The following is a 6,651-nucleotide window of genomic DNA, read 5'->3' as shown; positions in this document are numbered from 1 at the left end:
ATTTAAAAATGAACAACATTTCAACTTTTTTTCTCCACTGGACTTAGAATAGGGAATGGAAGTTGAGAGAGAAAAGAAGACAGAAGACGATAGGTGATGGGAAAGGTAGGTAAGAATGTTCCCAGTCTCAGTTCAAGGTACCAACTTGATATTTTCCCACTCTAAGGAAATTTTTACTTTAGGGCGAGAGAGGTGAGTTGATCAGCTGTGCTGGGGGTGAGGCTTGATTGCCGTCCTAAAGAAGAGTCTTTCCTGACAAAGAAGTTTTTTAAATGGCCTTGAATTTCCAATTTGTAAAGTTATGTCTTATAGAAAGGAAAAAATATCCCTTTACTGTCACGAAAAACTTCCCAGGAAGTAAAGTTAGTTAGGCTCCCCTTCAACAGGCATCATCTCTTCAGGATGCCGCCCTCCAGCCCCTCCTGGAGTCACCGGATCTCCTGCTGAGGGGAGATGATGAAGAAACGTCAATTGCAAGTTCCTAGAGCTACAATTCACAGCTTTAAAAGGAGGGACAAGCGGTCTTCTTCTCTTGTGCCCCTACATAATTATATACTGAGAATGGGGAAAACTTGGAGGAAAGAAGAGGAGTTCATGGCCCCAAACTTGTTAATCACCATTACAGTGAAGGGTGGGGAGAAATCTTCCATCCATAAAAACAGATTGTGAAATAAGCATCACTGCCTTTGTCTGATTTGAATTAATTTCTGACTAAACCCCACATTCCACTGAACTCGTAGAAAATGTAATCTTAGGGTTCCGTCCCTTACCTCTGTGGTGTGCCATAGTTCTGGCATCCTACAAAGTGTCAACCTGTCTAGAGTGGGCGTGTCCAGGTGGCCACTGAGACATGCACAGTCCAGGTCCATGCGGGGCCATGGTCTGCTGGGTCTGTGCTCCTTGTATCCCACACTTGCACAGAATTCTTTGAGCAGGCTGCCCATGGCCCTTCTGCCTTTGTGCACCATTCCTCTGGGGTCCTGCTGACCCTCAAGGTATTTCTACCAGCCTCCTTCCTGCGGTGCCTGGATCCATAGTTCTGTCTTCTCCCTCCTAACGCTCGAGGGGACAGGATTTCTCCAGTGTGACAGTGAAGCTCCAAACTAACTGTTGCTTCTTCTAGATATTCTATCCATATCAGCAAATCCTGTTATCCCTCCTAACTCTTCCCAGACCCATAGGACTCAGACTTTTGGAAAATAAAACCTAGAAAGACTTGCAGATCACTTCTGCTTTCCAGCCTGTTTTATACGCTTTGGGGCAAGGAGTGTGGAATAGACTGTCAGCTTGAAGGGAGGAGAAACTATATGGAGAAAATAAGTTAATACCTCAAAATATTATCTAGCCACACTAGGCACTCTTTATAAACAGTGGCCCGGAAAAGGCTGCCACTTCTCATCTCTTGAAAGGGGAATGTGCTGTGAACACACCTCCTTAGTGCTTCTCATTGCTTTCCCAGCACCAATTAGGGTTTCCAGGCGGGAATTCCTGCCCATTCTCAGAAATTTTTTTTTGCTTTCCTATTCCCGAATCCCAAGAAAAGTTGGTTGGGAAATCGGGAAAATCAGCTCCTTGAACCCAGTAATACCCACAATGGGAAATAAATGTACTACTCACAATTTATCTCTTAGACACTTTTCCTATTTATCACTAGGGGTTCCTGGTGGGAATTCCTGTCGTTCTTGGGAATATTTTTCACTTTTCCATTCCTGAATCCCAAGAAAAGTTGGTCGGGAAATTGGGAAAATCGGCTCCTTGAACCTTGGTGGTTGGTAGTATCATCAGTCACTTTGTGGAAACGACTCATTGTGGAGAACAGAAAACAGTTTATATCTCAGGATTCAGGAAGAGGAAAGAGAAAAAATTTCCTGAGAACAGGCGGGAGTTCCGGCCTGGAAACTCTAGCACCAAGAATACAAATGAGGAATTCAATAAATGTTTGTGCCTTCCTGTCTTCTCTTGGGATTAGAACCCAAAGGTTGAATTTAAAAGTTCTCTGCTCAAAGAACTAAATACCTCCTCTCCTGGATCTTACTGTTTTACTGTATAACCCAAAGACCCCTCTTCAGCTCTTTTGTCAAGGTCCCAAATTCTGTACAGTATGTCAAGAATTTACCCTCACTGCTCTTGAACTACAAATATCTGCTCACTGTGTTCAATTTTTTCTATTTTAATGATGTTTTTATTTAACCCAACATTTAAAAGGTTATCATGCAACATATAATCAATGTAAAATTATTAATCGGATATTTTACATTCTTTTTTTCTTTTTGGGTAGTACGTCTTTGTAATGTGATGTGTATTCTAATTTACAACACATCACAATGTGGAATTGCTGCATGTAGTGGCACTTAAATGATTTTAGCACTGGCAATTTGAGAAATTAATCTTGTGCTATCTTGCTTAATCTAACGTAAAAAGTACAGTGCTTTGAATTTAACCAGAATGGCTCAGAAATAAAAACAGTATAAACTACTTGGCACAACCACCTCAGTGGGGCTCCTGTTACAGGAATTCTAGGATAGAGAAGGGGTACAGTAAGCAAAAATAAGAATTTCTAACTAGGATGCCTTCATTTGTATTTTACATAGAGATTACAGAATATCAAGTGGGAGGTATCAGGGAATTCATAGTTCAGTCAGAGAGAAAGTCCAAATTCTACAATACTCTGCATAGAAAGATTTTTCAAATGAATTGTTTCAAAACTGTATTGGTCAGTTAATTGTTTGGAATTTGAAATGTATTTTTCTTTTCATAAAAACATTACAAACTATAGTATGCTTCCCAGGCAAGCCCAGAGATACTATGGCTAAAATAAAACAGGAAATCATCAAAACTTTTATTTCTCTTAATGCCATTTTAATGGAGAAGAAAAGCTAGGAAAGTGGTAGTTTCAGTCATGTTTGTCTCGTTTCATGTGCGAGTTGAAGTGATACATTGGATTTTTCAAAGGTTTTAGATGTTTGAGGAATTAGCTTCTTTTATGGTATCCGTTTTACTTCCTTTTTTGTCCTTAATGTTATAGTATTATTGCCACGTCTTAGGGAATATCAGCTACAATCATATCCAATGGAGATAAGGCTAAAACGCAGAAGAAAAAAATGAGAAAAATTTGAGAGAAACTGAGGTAACTTGGTAGGAAATTTTTTTTAAATGGGAAAGAGAAAAGGAGTAAAAGTAAGGGGTGTGCTTGTGATGAAGAGGTCACTGGAGATGTAGTTAATGGAACGAAGGAGGAAGGTGTGCAACATTATCCCAAGAAGGAGGCAGGATACAAATGCGCAGAAGTCAAAATCCAAATGCCTTCAGAGGCCAGAAAGGTAAACGAAAGAAACAGGGTAGGTATGAAAAAACAGGAAATAGCGGGAACTGTTGCAAACTGGAAAGTTTCATGAAATTCAAATATAAATTTTTGTAAAATATCAGTGTGAGCCAAAGCAAATATATCTGCAAGCTGAGTTTTTTTTTAATGTTTTTTTTAATTTTATTAAATTTATTGGGGTGACAATTGTTAGTAAAATTACATAGATTTCAGGTGTACAATTCTGTATTACATCATCTATAAATCCCATTGTGTGTTCATCACCCAGAGTCAGTTCTCCTTCCATCACCATATATTCGATCCCCCTTACCCTCATCTCCCACCCCCCACCTCCCACCCCCCTTACCCTCTGGCAACCACCAAACCATTGTCTGTGTCTATGAGTTTCTGTTTCTCATTTGTTTGTCTTGTTCTTTTGTTACTTTTGGTTTATATACCACATATCAGTGAAATCACATGGTTCTCTGCTTTTTCTGTCTGACTTATTTCGCTCAGCATTACACTCTCAAGATCCATCCATGCAAGCTGAGTTTTGTCTGCTGACCACCTTTCAGCATCTTTGGCAAAGAAATTAAAAGCAGGAGATCGGAACAGACCACATGAGTCCATATCCCTGCTTCATCACTTAATGGTTCTGTGACTGCAGTTTCTTTGTCTGTGTGACTGTTCCTACCTCATAGAATTGTTGTGAAGACTAAGTAAAATGACATCGGTAAGGCGCTTTGCACAGGGCCCAGCAGGCCGGTAACGTGCTCAAAAAGCATCCACTAGAATGTAACCCTCTGGTCAGTCTGTTGCTACATCCCGAGAGCCTACCACAGTGTCTGGTGCATAGTAGGTACTCACTATAGAGTACCTGGATGAACAAAAGGAAGAGAAATAATTACGGGGAAGAGATGTAGGGTCATAAAGTTCTCCACATTGACTATGAGGCAGCTCGAGCTAGGGTGGTTGTTAGGCTACGTTTTAAGGAGTGTAGATTATCATGATTTCACAAAGTCAAAAGTGTTTAGATCTAGAATGCAATGAGTTTTGCTTCCGCTCTCTGATGGCTAATTGTATGTGTCAACTTGATCAAGCCATGGGATGCCTAAATATTTGATTAAATATTATTTCTTGGTGTGTCTGTAGAAGGTATTTCTGGAGAGATTAGCATTTGAATCACTGGACTGAGTAAAGTAGATTGCCCTCCCCAATGTGAGGGGGCATCATTCAAATCTGTTGAGGGCCTGAATAGAAGAAAAAGGTAGAGAAAGGTTGAACTCACTCTCTTCTTGACTGGAAGAGCTGGGACATCAATTTTCTCCTGCCTTCAGAGCTCCTGGTTCTCAGGCTTTTAGACTCAGACTGGAATCTACACCATTCATTCTCTGGCTCTTAAGTCTTTGAACCACACCACAGCTTTCCTGGGGCTCCAGCTTGAGGATGGCAGATCATGAAACTTCTTAGCATTCATAATTACATAAACCAATACCTTATAATATGAGGTTGAACAATTAAGTTCACAAACTCATCCTAGAAAAAGTGCTACATACCTCATTGCTGAATATCCCTATGGTCACCTTTGAAGTACTCCCCTTGGGGAGCTATGCACCAATGCCAGTGCCTAATCCACCCTTCAAAGCAGTTTTGGAACTTTTTTTCTGGAATGGCCATCAGAGCTGTTGTCGTATTACCCTTGATGTCCTGAATGTCATCAAAACGTCTTCCTTTAATTATTTTCTTTATCTTTGAGTAAAGAAAGAAGTCATTGGGGGCCAGATCAGGTGAGTATGGAGGGTGTTCCAATACAGTTATTTGTTTACTGGCTAAAAAATCCCTCACAGACAGTGTTGTATGAGCTGGTACATTGTCATGATGCAAGAGCCATGAATTATTGGCAAAAAGTTCAGGTCATTTAACTTTTTCACGCAGCCTTTTCAGCACTTCCAAATAATAAACTTGGCTAACTGCCCAGTTGGTACAAATTCATAATGCATAATCCCTCTGATATCAAAAAAGTTAGCAACATCATTGCAACAAGTTCGCAAACTTAATTGTCAGACCTGGTAACTTAACTGTCATACATCTCAAATATATATAATATCCTATTGGTCCTGTTTTTCTAGAGTACCCTGACTAATCATTGACCTAACCTTTCCATTTTACAAATAAGGAAATCAAGATCCAAAGAGACTAAGCCAGGGGTGCAAACCAGGTAGCCAGTAATGAGGAAGTAACTATTTTTTGTATGTTTCATAATGCTATTACAGGAACTTTGGTCTCTGAACAATGTGGAGCAACATGGACCAGACTTATCTCCCATTTGAAACAATTAAAAACAAAATGGACGAAATATGTGAAACAATGGTTTCTAAGACTTGGACATCAGGCAACTAAGGACAATGACCTAAAGAGATGAGGGAGGATAGGTGAGCCCTACAATTGCCCCTGCTTACTTCCTTGAGTTTACAGATCATGGCACAGGAACAGGGAACCCAGACAGAGTCCAGTACCTTCCCTTAGTTGAGAAGACAGAGTTGAGTCTGGGGGAAACCAAGGCAGCTTGAGTTTGGACAGAGAAATAGAGAGAAGAATGCTACAAGAGAGAGAATTCTGGAGGTCTGCAAGGTGTCCCCCCTTGAATATTCAGCAGACTACTCACATATATGAGAGGAAACAGCTGGGGAATGGGGATAGAACCACCTGAAAGCATTAGAGGGACTCACAGAAAGCTTGAAATAGTGCCTATTCCTAGACGCCAGACTGGAAAAGCTCAAAATTCATGGGGCACTGTGTAGAATACTCAAAAAGTTTTGCCTCAGTAATGGGAAATAATTAGCTCTAGACAAAATGCTGCTTTGGTCCTGCTTTAAAAAGCTGAAGAGCCATGGATAGCCCTTGAAGGCACTGTGCTAAATGAAATAAGACAGACAAAGACAGATAGTGAATGGTATCACCATTTTTTTTTCTTTTTCTTTTTCTTTTTTTCTTTCTTTTTCTTTTTTTGATTCCACATACAGTAGAAAAGTGGTTGCCAGGGATTGGGGGGTAGGGGAAAATGGTACAAACTTTCCATTATAAGATCAATAAGGTCTGGGGATATAATATACAGCAGGTGACTATTTGGTTGATAACACTATATTATATAATTAAAATTTGCTAAGAGAATAGAACTTAAATATTCTCACACACACACACGAAAGATATATATGAGGTGATGGATGTGTTAACTAACTCGATGGTAGGAATCCTTTCACAATGTATATGTATATCAAATCACCATGATGCACACTTTAAATATCTTACAATTTCATTTGTCAATTATACCTCAATAAAACTGAAAAAAT

The 6,651-nt window shown here is 39.7% G+C and overlaps 1 long non-coding RNA gene across 1 annotated transcript; it reads right to left on the bottom strand.

Annotated features, from left to right (window-relative positions):
- Positions 1 to 2,655: 2,655 nt before the first annotated feature.
- On the bottom strand, positions 2,656 to 5,501 carry LOC141573079 (uncharacterized). Its single transcript, XR_012498647.1, has 3 exons — positions 4,858 to 5,501; positions 4,590 to 4,740; positions 2,656 to 3,081 (listed from the first exon to the last, which is right to left on the bottom strand). It is a non-coding gene; the product is annotated as an uncharacterized LOC141573079 (long non-coding RNA).
- Positions 5,502 to 6,651: the final 1,150 nt, after the last annotated feature.

Source organism: Rhinolophus sinicus, linkage group LG09, assembly GCF_036562045.2.
Source record: "Rhinolophus sinicus isolate RSC01 linkage group LG09, ASM3656204v1, whole genome shotgun sequence".
Classification (NCBI taxonomy): domain Eukaryota; kingdom Metazoa; phylum Chordata; class Mammalia; order Chiroptera; family Rhinolophidae; genus Rhinolophus; species Rhinolophus sinicus.
The sequence above is the reverse complement of the archived record's forward strand: the minus strand, read 5'-3'. Positions and strand labels throughout refer to the sequence as shown.